The sequence below is a fragment of the Hemiscyllium ocellatum genome, chromosome 20, assembly GCF_020745735.1.
Source record: "Hemiscyllium ocellatum isolate sHemOce1 chromosome 20, sHemOce1.pat.X.cur, whole genome shotgun sequence".
Classification (NCBI taxonomy): domain Eukaryota; kingdom Metazoa; phylum Chordata; class Chondrichthyes; order Orectolobiformes; family Hemiscylliidae; genus Hemiscyllium; species Hemiscyllium ocellatum.
In genome coordinates this window covers 54,189,306-54,208,486 of record NC_083420.1, presented here as the reverse complement: position 1 = coordinate 54,208,486, position 19,181 = coordinate 54,189,306, and the positions used below count along the sequence as shown (strand labels likewise).

General features: G+C 41.8%; 1 protein-coding gene across 1 annotated transcript in view; it reads right to left on the bottom strand.

Moving 5' to 3' along the window:
* The window catches only part of gsg1l (gsg1-like), a 235,263-nt gene that overhangs the window by 125,124 nt on the left and 90,958 nt on the right, over positions 1 to 19,181 (bottom strand). The gene's annotated exons all lie outside the window — the stretch shown is intronic.

Here is a 19,181-nt window from a genome sequence, read left to right as displayed (position 1 = left end):
ATCTAAGGGGCAATGTTTTCATGTAGAGTGTGGTTCGTGTATGGAATGAGCTGCCAGAGGAAATGGTGGAGGCTGGTACAATTACAACATTTAAAAGGCATCTGGATGGACATATGAATAAGGAGGGTGAGAGGGATATGGGCCAGATGATGGCAAATGGAACTTGATTAATTTAGGATATCTGGTCAGCATGGACGAGTTGAACTGAAGGATCTGCTTCTGTGCTGTACATCTCCATGACTGTATTAACTTCGTCTTGAGGACTGGTAATAGGCCATGTATACACATCTATCAATTTTAAATAATGCTGCTTGATTGATGTGTTGCAGATAGCCTAATGGCAATCAGTTTCTGTTTAATTGCATTTTAGTGCCAGCAAATACATCTAAATAAAGAGGAAAGATAGACAAGTTTTCTTGGCTGTACTAGAATTCCTAACGTCATGCGAATTGATAAAGAACTCATAGAAATGACTTCTGACTCAATACTTCTTCCTCTCCTCCCACTGTGTTGTTAGTGTCAACTCCAAATCCCAGAAATGTTAAGGTTAATTAATATAGAGGGCTTAAACAAAAGCTTAATGAATGTAGGGGGTTGAAGCAAGCACATGGTTCGAAACATCTATGTTGCAGAAACTTTTGTTCAGAATCATGCAGAATACCAACATTGTGCTTCGCAGTCTCTACATTGTGAGAAATTCACATAGCTTGCTCATTCTGCCCTCTTGACACACGTCCCAAATTCAGAAAGCTTACTCAGGAACTAATAAATGTCAAAAGATTTCAGACCACCAGCCGTGAAACCGACTGAAAATGGAACAGCTTTGTGGTGGAGCTCCTGAAGCTGTCCAGCCAGTGGCATGCTGTGTAAGTGGATATTTGTGGATAATGAGAAGGTGAACAGGGAGAGCTTTCATGTCCATTCTCATCATCCAAAAGCCAAGGTTCACAGAACGTGATGCTCCCTGACTGAGGCACCACAGCGTCATTTTCAACATCAAGACATGCTTTGGTCCCAACCTCTTATTGCTAAAGGCGCCACTCAGGAAGTAATTGAAAGAACCCATTGAGTGTTACTTGACAGCACCTATTTTTGGTTAAGTCAACACATTATCTAGCTAACACCAATTGTTACAGCTAACCTGAGAATGCAACTTTTAAAAAAAAGGTTTTGTGATTTACACATGAAAGAAATGAAACTATTATGGTATTGGAACAGATGAAAGACTCAACAGACAATTAAGGTATTTTTCAATGTATAATTTCAGTTACATCACACTGTAAATTTTTGCTATAAATTCTGTGCCTTACAATTGTGCCCTCCACAATCACCTGATGAAAGACCAGTGCTCCGAAAGCTAGTGTGCTTCCAATTAAACCTTTTGGACTATAGCCTGGTGTTGTGTGATCTTTAACTTTATTTTTGGTTAAGTCTTTCATTTGGGCTTGCAATTTTCTTGCTTGAGAAGTTAAGTGCATTTTTAAAGTGGTTATTTCAAAATCAATGACAATGTGTAAACTGAATGTGAAGTACACAATAATAATGGTAGGTTCTTATAGCAGGGTGCTGGTGACCCTACCTCCAGATTAGAGGATCTAGGTTCAAGTCCCGTCTATTTCAGAGGTGTGCTTTAACATCTCGGAACAGGTTAATACAAAAATATCCACATCAGCATATTTTTAAAATGCTAATTGAAATAGTCCTGGTCTCAGAAGCAGTAACATGTAGAATCTGTACAATGTGTAAACAGGCCATTCAGCCCTTCAAGCCCACACCAACCCTCCAAAAAGCATTCCCATCCAGATTCAAACTCCTACCCTATCCCTGTAACCCTGCGTTTCCCATGGCTAGTCCATATAGCCTGCACATCCCTCTTTGCTATGGGCAATTTAGCATGGTCAATCCATCTGATCTGTACATCTTTGGATTGTGGGAGGAAATTGGAACACCCAGAGTTAACGGACGTAGATGGCAGATTGTGCAAACTCTACTCAGACTGTTGCCCGAGGCTGGAATCGAGCAATGTAACACAGCAGCTCTAACCACTGGGCCACCGTGCTGCCCATATTAATATGGACTGCTCACCATCTTCATGTAGCAATCACTTAGAAGATTAAAATTGTTTTCTTCAGAAGAAAGTTGGGAAATAAATACATTTTATATCAAAGGCAATTGGCAGAGGTTTAAAATTCGGTAACAATGATTTGCTGCTTTTTTTTCTGTTTTGATAGTAGGTGTCGGCACTGTTGGCTAGGGCAGCATTTATTGCTCATCCCAAACTGCATTTGGAAAGGTGGCAATGAGGCGCCATCTTGAATCACTGCAATCCACAGGGATATCGATAGTCACAGTGCTGTTGGGAAGAGGGTTCCAGGGACGTTTACGCAATGACAGTGAAGGAACGCGATTTTGTTCCAAGTCAAGGTGGTGTGGGGGCTCGGAGAAGCATTTGGAGTGGGTGGTGTTCCCATGTATCTGCTGCCACTGTCCTTACAGGTGGTCCAAGTCACAGGTTTAGAAGGTGCTATTGAACAAGCCTGAGTGAGTGACTGGAGTGCACCTTGGAGACGGTGCACCCTACTGTCACTGTGCGGTGGTGGGGGATGTGAATTCTTTAAATGCCTGATGGGGTGCCAGTCAAATGGGCAGCTTTGTCCTGGATGGCATTGTTGTTGTTTGAGGCTCACTCATTCAGGCAAATGGAGAATCATTCCAGCGCACTCCTGGTCATGTGGTTGTAGATGATGGACAGACTCTGGAGAGTCATGGGGGGATCTTCCTTGCCACAGAATCCCTTCTCCCTGACCTTATTGGCCATTAAATGTCAAGGAGTGATCATTAGATTGTCTCTTGTTGGAGGTGGCCATTGCTTGGCACTTGTATGGCACAAGTGTTACTTACCATTCACCAGCCCAAAAACTTGTCAGGTCTTGCTGTATTCAGGTTTTGTTTTTAATATATTATAACTGTTAATGTGACAGTTATTCGCAGATTTTAAGAAAAGTTAGCTACCAGTTTATGTGTGATGTGATATACCCATTGAATTATAGAAGAATGGGCGCTCATCTTATATATGAAATATAAGAGTTCCTGAGAGAATGCTGACAGTGTGAATGCTGAAAGGATGTTTCCACTTGTGTAAGAGACTCAAACTTAGGGACACTATTTAAACCGAAAGGTCTTCCATTTCAGATGGAGCTGTGCAATTTGTTTTCTCCCTCAGGTGTTTGCGAATTTTGTGAAACTCTTTTCCCCACAATCATTTGCTGTCGATAGATTCTTGATCAGCGATGGAGTCGAAGGATTTTGAGTTAGACAGAACAGTGGAAGCCACAATCTAATCAGCTATGATCTAATTGAATGGCAGAGCAGGCTCAATGGGCTGAATGGCCTGGTCTGCTGCTAATCCATATGTTCATTGGGCAGCTCAGGATCTACTTCAAAATGATACAATGGTTAGCAATGAAGTCATTGTGGACTTACTGGTATATTAATGTCTGTGCGTGATTGTATATATGGGTGTTGTTGATTCAGTTGCCTTTCGTATATCTTAATTGGTTTAGTACAGTGGCTCAGTGGTTAGCACTGCTGCCTCACACCGCCAGGGGCCCTGGTTTGATTCCAGCCTTGGGTGACTGTACGTGTGGAGTTTGCATGTTCTCCCTATGTCTGTGTGGATGATAACAGCACAGAAGTAGCTAGGTCACAAGAAATAGGGCATAACGATTCCTGGATGTTTCTCAGACCAGACTTCGCCAGTGGTCAGTGTTAGGATGTCCCCTGGAAGCATTGTAAACTGGGAAAAGGGTAGTGGCAAACTTCAAAATGACATTGACAAATTGGGGGATAGGTGACAAATGAACTTCGATGTGAGAGGTGTGAAGTGATTTATTTTAGTTGGAATTAGACAGGATGAAATGGAGAGTGCAAATCTAAAGAGGCTAGAAGAGTACAGGGACATGGATCTATATTTGATGACAAAGCAGGTTGGATGAGCAATTAATAAAAAAAAATTCCTGGTGTTATTAACAAAACATCAAATTATAAGAGAAACAGTCAGACACATTCCAAGTGAAGAAAGGAGTGCAACAAAATAGTGTACTGTTGTCAAAATCATTCAATCTATAGGCAGAAGAAACATTCCGAGAATTAGGTGTCATCATAGAGTCATAGAGTCCCTACAATATGGAAACAGGCCATTTGGCCCAACAAGTCCATACCAACCCTCCAAAGAGTAACCCACCCAGACCCATTCCCCTACTCTATTACTCTACATTTACCTCTGACTAATGCACCTAACCTATACATCCCTGAACACTAGGGGCAATTTACTTAAGCTGCACATTTTTGGACTGTGTCATTTCTAAGGCAAAACCTGGGGGCAAGAAAATAACAAATTTGTAATATGCTCACAACCATTTGCAGACTTAGAATAGGCCCCACAAAATATTGAAGGTCAAATAAAATCTAGGAACTAAGTGTAAATGCCAAAAACAATGGTAGTTAGAAGGAACAGATTTGAAGGAACTGAAACGAAGATTGAAGTTACACGGGAACAAATCAATACCTTTGTCTGTTCCAACCACATGTTAATAAAGATGGCAGGTATAATGCACAAGTCAGAAAGACAGGAGGTAGTTGCCAGAGGTAATTTTGTGAGGATGACGGATGGGTTGACAACAAGAAAACTCAAGCTTGTAACAAGCGAAAAAAAACCTCTTAAGATGTTGTATTCTGTCTACTTTCCTGTGAAATCTAGACAACATGCCAAGATTTAATTCCACATACAGATTGCACTATAAATGGAGAGCTGCTTGAAATTGCAAGAGCAAAAAATAACTCCAAAGAAATTACATCCGGAAAAGAAAATGCCAGTATTTCAGCCACTTGATCAGAGCTGAAAAGAGACAGAGATCTATTCTAAAGGGCAAAGTGGAGGGCAGCAGAAAAAGGAGTCAACCTGGGAGTAATTGGTTGATGGAAGCCACAGGTCCAGCTGCAGGCAAGTGCCAGTGAATGAGAGAGGCCAATGCAAGACAATTAGGAGGAGTATTCCTTGACAGCACATCCCCTGGTTACAAGCAGGATGAGCAACAACAGCAGCTGAGGGTAAAATCAAAGAGACGAGTGGTAAAGTTGTGTAAAATACTGGTTCCGCCTCAGCTGAAATAATGTATCCCATTCTGGGAAACTTGAAATCATTGAAGAGCTTGCAGAAAGGATTCACACAAAGGTTCCAGGGATGAGAAACTTCAGTTACAGTAAAAAAAAGCTGGAGCCATTTTCTTTGAAGAGAAGGAGATTTGGTTGAGGTACTCACGATCCTGGACAGGGAGGGAGACACTGTTTCCTCTGGTGGAAATTTCAAAAACCAAGTGGCAGAGGTCGGAAGTCGTTGACAAAAGAAACTGTGGTGACATAAAGAGAAACTTTATCGTGCAGCAAGTCATTGGGAATACAATCCCCTCAACGTTGCCGGTTTCCCTCACAATGTGATGGCAAGCACAGTTTTTTCATCCTGCATTGGCCTCAAACTCCAACAGGCCCAGCTATTTTGCTTCTGAGGCCATCACTCCCTTCCCAGAAAAATATCTACACTTCCAGAAACGCAACCGTCTCCTCTGCCTAAAAATCACTCACACACTTGAACATTGGCAATCTTGTCCAAACGCGGGGGCAATTAATGAGCCCGTGTGCACGTCACGGCCAACGATCACCCTGATTCAGTCATGTTTAAGTTATTAGACAATTGCCGAGTCCCTTAGATTGTCACTGTCGCGATGTCAGACTGTCACTGTGAAGCTTTTAGACAGAGATCTGTGGCTGATTGAACAATCAGTTTGAGTTGTCACTGTGGGGGTCAGTTGACTTTCAGTGTGAGGCAGTTAGACTGTAATTGAGTGACTGGTGAACAATCAATGTAGGTTTAACTGTTGCTGTGAAGCTGTAAGATTGTCACTTTGAGTTTGGTTGACTGTCACTTGGCTTTCACTGTGAGGTGATTAGACTGTCACTAGGAGACTTACACTGTCACTGGGAGACTATCACATTGTCACGGGGAGACCATTACATTGTCACTCTGAGGTCAGTTGATTTTCACTGTGAAGTTAGTGGAGTGTACTATGAGGGTGTTAGACTGTCACTGTGATGGTATTAGACTGCCATTGAGAGGCTGTTAGGCTGTCACTGGGAGACTGTAAGACTGCCACTGGGAGACTGTTATTATGAAGTTCGTGGACTGTCAGCAATATAGCAAAGTTCCATTCAGGAATTTCCTTCCAGAAATTAGTTGCGACTCCTTCCATGATTCGTCCGACTGATACAGACAATGATGCCATCAGAAAACTTACTGAGTAGAACAGCATACTCAGAGACAGGTTCCACTACCTTGACCATTCAGGGGAAGCTCTGAGATGCTCCTGGAATGTGTCTCCAACATGTTTCGTTTCTGCCTGATGCTCAATTTTCAACAGGTGGTCACCAACTCAGCAGGAAAGAACGGAAAATATGGAAGAGCAGCGCAAAGAGGAAGGCACACTGGTCAAACAGTGCCCACTGATCCTCCAGAATCCTGAAGTCAACTCGTACAAGACAGAGCTTTAACCTGAACCATTCTTGCCGTCCATATCCATCAACAGTTCCTCTGTCTTTAAAACCATCCTTCTAATTCCCACCTCATTGTCTCCCAGTTGTACGCCTGTGCTTCCCATCATTAAGTTATTAACAATGACACCAAACTCCAGGACAACAAAAGATTACTCTCATAATTACCAGTTGACGTAGAACTAAACAGCAGATTTGAGAAAATCTCAGTGGTATCCTTGGTGGCTACAACCTGGGAAGTGGGAGGTTTGCTGAGCATTCTTCAATGGTCACTGGATGGTCTTGAGCAGTTCAGGACCTGGAGCCAGACTCTTGCTGCATGCCTAACTGTATGGTCTCCATCTGCTATCCAACACTAGTCAGAAACTGAACTCCTCCGTGCTCGCAGCCATGTGTATTAACTGACTAGCAGACAACACAGTACACTTTGAACTTCCCAATGCTTGTCAACTAGACTTCTCCAGGACTCTCAGTGTTAACCTCCAGAACTTTTGCAACAGAATATAGACAAAACCTTCACTCTCTAACAAACTGGCTCCTGTATTGTGCTGTTCTGCCAAGCTAACTACTTCATACTAGTGCTCAATCATTTACCATGTGAAGACCCAACTTCTAAAGAAATATGATGCTAATCTCTGATTCTTTGCTGTCAAGACAAATGACTCTCCATCTCCAGGGTGGCATGGTGGCTCAATGGTTAACATTATTGTCTCACCGTGCCAAGGACCCAGGTTTGATTCCAGCCTTAGGCAACTGTCTGTGTGGAGTTTGCACATTTTCCCCATGTCTGTGTGGGTTGTTCTGGTTTCCTCCCACAGTCCAAAGATGTGCAGGTCAAGTGAATCGGCCATGCTAAATTTGCCCATAGTATTAGGTGCATTAGACAGAGAGAAATGGGTCTAGGTGGGTCACTCTTCGGAGGGTCGGTGTGGATTGTTGGGCCAAAGGGCCTGTTTCCTCACTGTAGGGAATCTAATCCACTCCAGGTAGACTGGCTTCATCTCCAAACATCACAGCACTCTATCTTTCTGAGAATACCTCATGTTCTTTTAACCTTCCCCTATAACAAAGAAACTTTTACATGAGGTTTAGCCTTCTGCATTGTTTTGCAATGTGCAGACATTACATAGAGGGTGAGAGATGTGGAACATGAAGGTTGCAATAATGAACAGTATTATAGTGGCACAAAGGATGTTTGAGGAGGACTTGTCACCGGAGATAGTTTGGACTGAGGTTAGAAACAGGAAAGGAGAGGTCACCCTGTTGGGAATTTTCCATAGGCCTCCGAATAGTTCCAGGGATGTGAAGGAAAGGATTGCAAAGATGATTCTGGATAGGAGTGAGAGTAACAGGGTAGTTGTTATGGGGTCTCTGACTTTCTAAAAGATTGACTGGAAAGGCTTTTGTTCGAGTATTTTAGATGGGTCAGTTTTTGTCCAGTGTGTGCGGGTGGGTTTCCTGACACAGTATGTAGACAGGCCAACAAGGGGCGAGGCCACATTGGATTTGGTACTGGGTAATGAACCAGGGCAGGTGTTAGATTTGCAGATAGGTGAGCACTTTGGTGATAGTGACCACAATTTGGTTACGTTTTCTTTAGTGATGGAAAGGGATAGATATATACCGCAGGGTAAGAGTCATAGCTGGGAGAAAGGCAATTACGAAACGATTAGGCAAGATGGAAAGTGCACAGGATGGGGAAGGAAGCTGCAGGAATAGCACAACTGAAATTTGGAGTTTGTTCAAGGAACAGCTACTGCGTAAGTATGTACCAGTCAGGCAGGGAGGAATGGTCGAGCGAGGGAGCCGTGGTTTACTAAAGAAGGTGAATCTCTTGTCAAAAGGAGGAAGACTTATGTAAAGATGAGACGTGAAGACTCAGTTAGAGCACTTGAGAGATACAAGTTAGCCAGGGAGGACCTAAAGAGAGAGCTAAGAAGAGCCAAGAGGGGAAATGAGAAGTCTTTGGCAGGTAGGATCAAGCAAAACCCTAAAGCTTTCTATAGCTATGTCAGGAATAAAAGAATGACTCAGGTAAGATTACAGCCAATCAAGGACAGTAGTGGGAAGTTGTGCGTGCAGTCTGAAGAGATAGGAGAGGCACTAAATGAATATTTTTCATCAATATTCACACAGGAAAAAGACAGTTTTATTGAGGAGAATACTGAGATACACGCTATTAGACTAGATGGGATTGAGGTTCATTAGGAGGAGGTGTTAGCAATTCTGGAAAGTGTGAAAAGATAAGTCCCCTGGGCCAAATGGGATTTATCCTAGGATTCTTTGGGAATCTAGGGAGGAGATGGTCGAGCCTTTGGCTTTGATCTTTATATTGCCATTGTCTACAGGAATAGTACCAGAAGACTGGAGGATAACAAATGTTATCCCCTTGTTCAAGAAGGGAAGTAGAGACAACTGTGGTATTTGTATGCCAGTGAACCTTACTTCGGTTGTGGGTAAAGTGTTGGAAAAGATTATAAGAGATAGGATTTATAATCATCTAGAAAGGAATAATTTGATTAGGGATAGTCAGCACGGTTCTGTGAAGATTGTGACTCACAACCCTTATTGAATTCTGTGAGAAGGTGAACATACAGGTGGATGAAGGTAAAGCAGTTGATGTGATGTATATGGATTTCAGTAAAGCATTTGATAAGGTTCCCCATGGTAGGCTATTGCACAAAGTACCGAGGCATGGGATTGAGAGTGATTTAGCGGTTAGGATCAGAAATTGGCTAACTGTAAGAAGACGGAGGGTGGTGGATGATGGGAAATGTTCATCCTGGAGCTCAGTTACTAGTAGTGTACCACAAGGATCTGTTTTGGGGCCACTGCTGTTTGTCATTTTTATAAATGACCTAGATGAGGGCGAAGAAGGATTGGTTAGTAAATTTGCAGATGGCACTAAAGTTGGTGGAGTTGTGGATAATGCTAAAGGATGTTGCAGGTTACAAAAGGACATAGTAAATGGCAAAACTGGGCTGAGAGGTGGCAAATGGAGTTTATTGCAGAAAAGTGTGAGGTGATTCACTTTGGAAGGAGTAACTCGAATACAGAGTACTGCACCAATGGTAAGAGTCTTGGTGGTGTAGATGAGCAAAGAGACTTGGTGTCCATCTACATAGATCCCTGAAAATTGCCACCCAGGTTGATAGGGTTGTTAAGAAGGCACACGATATGTTCGGTTTTATTGGTAGAGGGATTGTGTTTCTGAGCCATGAGGCCATGTTGCAGCTGTACAAAGCTCTGGTGTGGCTGTACTTGGAGAATTGCATACAGTTCTGGTCATTGCCTTATAGGAAGGATGTGGAAGCTTTGGAAAGGGTTCAGAGGAGATCTACTAGCATGTTACCTGGTAGGGAAGGAAGGTCTTATGAGGAAAGGCTGAGGGATTTGAGGCTGTTTTGTTCGAGAAAGAAGGTTAAGAGGTGACTTAATATAGATATACAAGATGATCAGAGTATTAGATAGGGTGGACAGTGAGGGTGTTTTTCCTCAGATGGTGATGGCTAGCACGAGGATCCATAGCTTAAAACTGAGGCATGATGGATATAGGACAGATGTCAGTGGTAGGTTCTTTATTCAGAGAGTAGTAAGGGTGTGGAATGCCCTCCCTGCAACAGTAGTAGACGTGCCAACTTTAAGGGCATTTAAATGGTCATTATATGGATGATAATAGAATAGTGTAGATTGGTTTCACAGGTCAGTTCTATGTTCTATTAACAGAATGCAAAGCGTATGCAGAACAAGCTCGGTTATCCAAACATCAATTATCTGAATTTTGGATTATCCGAATAAGATCTCAAAATCCCTGCACATGCATTTCAATTGAAGTAGGAAAGTTCTATTCCTTGTCCATTTAATGCATCATTTTGTAAATGTAAATAGGAATACAGATACAAATAATTAACTTCAAATATATACTCAAGAATTGACGTTAGAGTTACGTCCTTCACGTTTTATAAAAAGGCTCTCCGATACCCATTCTCCAATGAGGATAAGGGTTTGTGACTGTGATCACACACAAGCAACATATGTTCAAGCCCGAGCTCTATGCTGTAACTGCAAGATTGCCTCTCACCATTGACTCGCCCCGTTTTGCAAACCCAACAGTTGTTTTTCCTCAGCTCATTCTCCGGGGAGTTAGATCAAAAAATGTGCTTGCGCTCTTCGTTTCCTCCTGTTATCCCATGATGACTCTTTTTTTCAAACAAAAAGTAGCTCCCTATCTTTCAGCTGACAAGAAAATTTCATCCATCTCTTTTTGATGGAAGAGAGCAAATCATAGTGAGTTCGCACACATGAAAATAAACAGGAGGAAGACTTGACAAGAGGAAATATGAGGAAAACACTAGGCCCCTCTCAGAAAAATTGATGAGAGAACAGAAACCGAAGTCAGCAAAAAAATCTCCAATCTCCTCTCAGGCCCCCCCCCCTGTATTTTGCACCTCTCTCTCTCTCTCTCTCTCTAAGGGCTCGGCAACCGCTGAGGAGGGAGGGACAAAACTTGGTTAGTCTGGAGAGCGAGATGATACCGAACAGAAAAATGTCGGCTGCTGTGAAGGACTGGGATAAAACAGAGGAAAATGTCAGCCAAACATTTCACAGACTTCAGTCAAACCCTAGCCAAAAAGTAATTTTATTTTGTAAAATATCATGAATATTTAAGCAATTCCAGTGTTCATACACATTTTATTGATTGAATGAAATAAAAACTCTGTCAGCATGCTTTTTCCATAATTATGTTCAGTATGGCTTCTTTAATTTCCGATCAGATCAGTTATTCGAACAATTAGTTATCTGAACAATCAGTTATCCGAACAAAATAGTCCCTGCCTGTCTCATTTGAATAATCGAAGTTGTTCTGTAAATTGGAGTGGCAGTGAATGGGCAGTGATTGTAAGAATACTAAAGAAAGTGAAGAAGGAAAATACTGTTAGCAATGAAGGTGGTAAACATGTGAGCAAAGATTAGTTGAATTGGAAAATAAAGTTCTTATCTTCATAATATGGGTCAGGGCATTGAGCTTATTTTTGGGATTGTAACCATGTTCTGGAAATTAAGTTCACCTCTTCAGCACACTTGTCCCACTTTTGTTCAACAATATTGCCAAAAGAACATCCATTCAATGCATTAGTCTGGGAAACTGTCTCTGAACTGCTTGAAACATTTTTACATCCACCCTTAACTGAGGAATATCGATATTCTACGCAGTCAAACCACCATGAAATCAAACTCTCCATCCTGCAGTTTATTGGTTGAATTCTCCTTCAAAGTTACAATGATTTTGCGCATGTGCAACTCTTTTTAGATTATATTACTTAGATTAGATTACTTACAGTGTGGAAACAGGCCCTTCGGCCCAACAAGTCCACACCAACCCGCCACCATTTCCCTACATTTACCCCTTCATCTAACTCTATGGGCAATTTAATTTGGCCAATTCTCCTAAACTGCACATTTTTGGACTGTGGGAGGAAACCGGAGCACCCGGATTAAACCCACGCAGGCACGGGGAGAATGTGCAAACTCCACACAGAGAGTCACCCGAGGCGGGAATTGAACCCGGGTCTCTGGCGCTGTGAGGTAGCAGTGCTAGCCACTGTGCCACCATGCTGCCCACTTCAGTCACTTCAGGCAATTTTGTTTCTTTGTTAGTATTTCCCCTTCGCCTGGTGTCAGCAGTGCCAAAGTTTCACCTTGTCAAGGAATTGTGCAGCCAATAGCAGAACCAATTGACTCAAATTTTTGAGGAAGTGATACATCCTGTGATCAAGGGGAACCAGTCGAAGTTCTGCACTTAGATTTTCAGAAGGCATTTGATATAGTGCCACATCCAATGCATTAGACAGTGAAAGGAAGCAGGGATGAGGCATAAATGTGTAATCTTCTGGCTGGCAAGAGTGGGGTGAGTGTGGAGTGCCACTCTCATCAGTGCTGGGTCATCAACAATTTCCAAAAGTTAAATTAATAACTTGAATGAAGGGGTTGAAGGGAAATCAGCTGAACCCGCACAAATATAGTAAAATATATTGCAAAAAGAACATAGGAAGCTACAAAGGGATTTCAATAGGTTCAGTGAGTAGGCAAATGGAATATAATGTGGGAACGTAAATATGCTTGTTTTGATAGGGAGAATGAAAAAAGAAGCATCTTATTGAAACGATGAGAGATTGCAGAGTTTTGAGATGCAGAAAGATTTGGGTGTCCTGCAGTATAAACTAAAATAGGTTACAGTGCAGGTATTGAAAATAATTCAGAAAGTTAATGGGATGCATTCATATCCTGCAAGGGCTTTTGAATTCAAACTTAGGGAGAGCATACTTCAGTTTTACAGGGCACTGGAGAGACCACACCTGGAATACAGTCTCAAATATTGATCTCCTCAATTAAGGGAGGATGTGAACGTGTAGGAAACAGTTCAGTGACTGTTTCCCCAGTCTAATATCTTGAATGGATTGTCTTATGAGGAAAGGTTGGACAGGTTAGGCTTGAATCCATTGGAGTTTAGAGCAACAAGATTCAAACAGATGAAATCGTCAGGGGACCTAACAGAATGGATATGGGAAAGACACTTCCTCTTTTGTGGGAGGTCACTTTTCCAGAAAAGAGCTTTCCATTTTTTTCTCACAGAGGGCCGTAGGTTGGAACTGCCTTCACCAACAGGTGGTGGAAAGGGGGGTCTTTGAGTAATTTTTAAGGTAGAGATTGAGAGATTTTTGATGAGTAAGAGGGGGTGAAATGTTATCAGTGTGGAATATGGAGTAATCAGATCAGACTTTAGTGAGACCATGACAGCAAGTTCATGGGGCTGAATGGCCTATTTCGGTTCCGAGTTTGCATGTAGCTGCACCCTAACTCTTCACAAAGAGGTTCTAGCACCAGTTTCTCATGGACTCTCTGGCCATGTGGTCAGCAGTGTGCAGCATACAGCCCTCCCATTTCCAGGAGCTATCAGATTTCCAGGCCGTAACTACTGTTTAACGGTTAATGAGGAATCCAGTTCTGTTTTTTGGAAAGTTGCCAGACTATTGCTACAGGTAATGTATGTGCTGGAAACTTTAGACATAGAAAGACTTTAAGGCTGCATCAATTTGTTCATTACCTCAAGGAAGTGATTCTGTTTGTAGTCCTGCTGGGAGAGCCAATGTAATGGTATATCACCCTCATCTGTCTTCAACCCATCCTCTCATATTCACTGGAGCTCATTGCAACCACGCTGTGACAAAGATCATCCATCTAATCCAAGGAATACCCCTCATCCTGCTGCCCTCCAAAAGAGATCCCTATAGTTTTTCCAGCTTTGATCAAGTTTCCAAAATAGTGACAGCTTGGTTTCTGGATGATACTTAGAGTCATAGAGCTGTACAGCATAGAAACAGACCCTTCATTCCAATGTATCTATACCAACCAGATATCCTAAAATAATCTAGTCCCACTTGTCAGCATTTGGCCCATAACCCTCTAAACCCTTCCTATTCATATACCCATCCAGATGCCTTTTAAATGTTGTAACTGTACCAGCCTCCACCACTTCCTCTGGCAGGTCATTCCATATACGCACCATGCTCTGCGTGAGAACAATTGCTCCTTAGGTCCCTTTTAAATCTTTCCCCTCTCATGTTTAATCAATGCGCTCTAGCTTTAGACTCCCCTATCTTGGGAAAAAAAGGCCTTGGCTATTCACCCTATCTATGCCCCACATGATTGTATACTGTATAAGGTCACATTTCAGCCTCCAGTGCTCCAGGGAGAACAGCCCCAGCCTATGCAGCCTCTCCCTGTAGCTCAAATCCACCAACACTGGCAACATCCTTGTGGATCTTTTCTGTATTCTTTCAAGTTTCACAACATCTTGCCTGTAGCAGGGAGACCAGAATTGAACGCAGTATTCCAAAAGTGGCCTCACCGATGTCCGGTACAGCCACAACACTTGCTTAGAGTTCTATGTTCTGCTGCAATTTGAAACGCCTCTTCATTTGTCTTACTGTCTGTATTCAGAGTTTTTAACATACGTCTTAGCAGCGACATTTCAAATGCCTCTTTTTTTTCTCATATGAATCTTTCTTTATTGTCCAGGTTCCTGAGGCAGACAGGAATGTGGATAAAATCTGGAGAGAAACTGTTCCCCAATCTGAAAAATGGATGGAGAACAAAAAGTACAGATTTAAAGTGATTTGCAAGAATTGTGAGGTTAAGCTTTTTTATAGTGATCAGTTTGGGTCTGGAATTTACTGCCAGGTTTTGTGGTGGAGGCAGATTCAATTGAGACATTCAGGAAGGCATTGAGTGCTTAACTAAATAGAAATGAGGCAAATGGTTGCAAGGGAAAGGTGAGAGGTGACACTGGTTCAGTGTTCATTTCAAGAACTAGTACAGATATGATGGACTGAATGGCCTTTTGCACTGTAACAATTCAAGAGTTCTATGTAGCATCTTGTGGGTTTTTCATTACCAGCTAGTGTCTCCTTGTTGCTAAATATGCATATCCTCTTCACAAAATTACTTAGAGTCATAAAGTCGTACAGCACAGAAGAGACTCTTAAGCCAATCAAGTCTGTGCCAACCTAACTACACAAATTCCACTTTCCAGCACTTGGCCAATATCCTTGAATGCTATGACATTTCAAGTGCTCATCCAAGTGCTTTTTAAAGGTTGTGAGGTTTCTTGCTTCTATTCCCTCTCAGGCAGCTTGTTCCAGATCCCCGGCACCCTCTGGTTGAAAATTCTTTTCCTCAAATCCCCACTAAATCGCCCTCCTTTCACCTTAAAATTATGGCCAATCCCTCACCTCCATTCTTGACTCTTCAACTAAAAGGAACAACTGCTTCCTATCCACCTTGTCCAAGCCCCTCATAATCTTCTACCTGCCTCAATCAGGTCCCCTTCAGCTTTCTCTACACCAAAGAAAACAACCTGAGCTTGTTTAGCCTGTCTCTGTCGCTGAAATGCTCCATCCCAGGCAGCAGCCTAGTGACTCTCCTCTGCTTCAGGACTGCATTGAGTCCTGCTGAAAGGTTTCGACCTGAAACGTTGGCTCCCCTCTTCCTCCGATGCTGCCTGACTTGTGGTGCTTTTTCCAGCTTTACCCTTATCCGCTCTAACTCTCCAGCATCAGCAGTGCACACTATTTCCAAATCACATTTACATCCCGTTAGCTGAAATCCATTTCAACCATATCAACTGCATTACCCTCACCTACAGACTTGATCACCTCCTTGAAAAATTCCATCAAATTTGGTTGGTATGTCTGTGACAGTGCTGCGGTTTTTTGTTCTAGTTATTTTGAAGAAACGTTGTAAGACAGAAGTGACAGCCAAGGACCCCTTGAGTAAACAGCTTGTTGGGCCTTGGGGTTTTTTTTCCATTTGGAGTTGGAACAATGGAAGCAGCCTGGATGTAGCCAGCTCTCACCAGGCTTTCTAGTTTTTTAGGCTTAGCTTAAAGCAGAAGCCATTGGGGGTCTCAAAACAGATGGAGCTTCAGTGAGTGTCTCCTGGCTGCTACCCTCTCTGAATTCCTCTTGATGTTTTTGTTTTCCTCCTGGATTGGAGAACTGCATGTGAAAATCCGCATCTGAATTCATTTTTTACCAGGAGGTGTGTTTATGGATTGTTCCAATATTGGAGCAGTTAATTAGGATTCATTACTGTATCTATTATTCTGTTACATTTCCAATAGAGTGGTTATTCTAAATTCCTCTTTCTTTGGTTGTATTTTAACTACAGTGTTTAAATAAATTGTGTCTTGTTTACTGTTGAGTAGTTTGACCACTCGCATTGCATCGGGCGCAGGCACTTCACATCTGCCTTTAAAAATATGAAAACATTAAGGTCTAGGCTGCCTTCTTAAAAGTGTTTTGAGGTGGTCTGGGTCTGGTCCATAAGTTAACGTAACCTCCCTCTGACACAACTATGCTGCCCAATCAACGTTGCCTCTCTCTGTGCGAGAATATTTACAGCTATCATTCTCCTTTCTCTGACTTCTGCATCAGATCTGCCATCTTCTGTTATCATTCGTCTTAAATAGACAAATGCATTGACATGTTCCAGTGGACGCCATCCAAATTAATCTTCAGTCTAGTTTCTTCTAATATGTCCCTTGTAACTATATTATTTTTGTCTTTATCAATCTGCATTCTAAACAGCGAGATTTTACTTTGAGTCAGAGAGTCATAGGGATGTATAGCACGGAAACAGATCTTTCGGTCCAACTTGTCCATGCCGGCTAGATATCCCACCTAATCTAGTCCCATTTGCCAGCACTTGACCCATATCCCTCCAAACCCTTCCTGTTTATATACTCATCCAGATGCCTTTTAAATGTTTCAATTGTACCAGCCTCCACCACTTCCTCTGGCAGCTCATTCCATACACGCATCATCCTCTGTGTGAAAACGTTGTCCCTTGGGTCCCTTTTATATCATTCCCCTCTGCCCTCTAGTTCTGGACTCCCCCACCCCAGGGAAAAGACCTTGTCTATTTATCCTATCCATGCCCCTCATGGTTTTATAAACCTCTCTAAGGTTATCCCTCAGCCTCCGACACTCAATGATATTTTTAAGTATCTTCCTATTTAGCAAGTAACGCTAAGTCTCCAGTATTCCAGAGTTTTGTATATTTTTTGCTTCCAGTTATTACCTTGGAATCACATTTAATTCCTTGAATAGATGTTCAGTGTACAGATTAAATAATTTGGTGACAGTACACAGGTCTCTTTCACTCTTATATTGAAATGAAACATTGCATTTCTGAGGAAGCCCTGAGCAGAATCTTCACGGAGAAATCTATTTTTTTGGTGACAAAGAGGTGTCAGAGTGACAAACTGCCTGAGAGATTGTTTCTCCTGGGAAAATCTATTCCAATTTGACAGTAAAACAGCATAACCAACATTTATATGGATATAAATCGAGATATAAATTCAGATCATTGACTCCTTGTAGCAAAAATTAAATTGAAATGGAAGGTACTAAAAAAGGAAAATGATATACAATCATTTCGACCTTGAGATGCTAAAGGTCAGAAGGGACATTACCTCTTAAAGTATAACACAAGGACGACTGTCTCAGGATTGAGGCATCAAAAGAAATGTAGTTCTCAGAATAAGAAACAGAAAATGGAAAGTTATGAAGGAGGTAGGAAATATTACTAAAATGGAAAATATAAGGGTTCATAAAGGTCTACAGCATGGAAACAGGCCCTTTGGCCTAACTTGGCCATGCTGTCCAGTTTTCATAATTAAACTAGTCCCACGTTCTTGCATTTGGTCCATATCCCTCCGTACTTATTTAATCCATGTACCTTTCCAAATGTTTCTTAAATGACAAAATTGTACTCACCACCACTACTCCCTCTGGTAGCCTGTTCCAGGCACTCACCACCCGCTGTGTAAAACAGTTGCCCCTCTGGACCTGTTCATATTTCTCCTCTCTCACTGTAAACCTGTGCCCTCGAGGTTTAGACTCACCTAGCATTGGGGGAATACTGTTGGCTATCTACCTTATCTAAGCCACTCATGGTTTTATAAAGCACTATAAAGTCACCCGTCACCCTCTGACACCCCATGGAAATAAAGTCTCAGCCTATCCAGCCTCACCTTCTGACTCAAAACGTCCAGTTCTGGCAGCATCCTAGTAAATCTTTTCTGCCCTCTTTCTAGTTTAATAGTATCCTTTCTATAGTAAGAGGAGGACAGATTGGTGATGATCATAGAAAGAAGAAAGTCAAGAGACACAACAGAGTATTTTGAAATTATAAACAGCAATGGATGCGCAATGACGGATTGGAACTGGAAAGAAATCACAAAACGTGAGTTGTTCAATGAAAGGTGAAATCTCTTATTGATTGTAAATGAATAATAACAGATAGTGAGTGTAAAAAAGACAACAATGATAATTACTACTTTAAAAGATACAGCAGCAAAAAGAAGGACATAACTTAGAAGTGAATGATTCAAATCAAGAAAGTCTTCATGAGTTGGAAGCAAGTGGTGGGCAAAACATTCTGATAACATTAAATCAAAAGCTTTGACACTGATGAACACAGGAAAAGCTTCAAGAATAGATGAAGTCACAATGTAACATCTAGAAGTACTTTGGAAAGATAGAATTAGAAGTGACAGCAGAAAGGTGACATCGAATATACACCAAAGGATGGATTCCAAAAGACTTGAGACAATGATTTATGTTACCGAAGAAATTTATAATAACGGAGTGCAACCTACAAAGATAATGAGTCATCTGATCCTGAAAATCAAAGACAAAGACATGATAACACATCTGAAGTGGAAAGTGCGGGAAGCTTTAGCTCAAAAGATTCCCTGACAAATAACGGTCAGATATTGAGAGAGTTTATTTGAATACTGGTAGCAGTCAGAACTCTGAGTAGGTGTCAGTGTGAAGTGAATGTTTCGGTAAGATAAAATAAGATCTTGAGAGCTGTTTTATCAAGGCCATTTTTTAACAGCTGCAGCTACATTACTGACATTTACTCTATCGCTACAATGACATTAATTTTCTGTGCAGGACTTATCGTGATTGTAATGAGGACAGCCAGGTAGACCTCAGAAAATAGGAGTT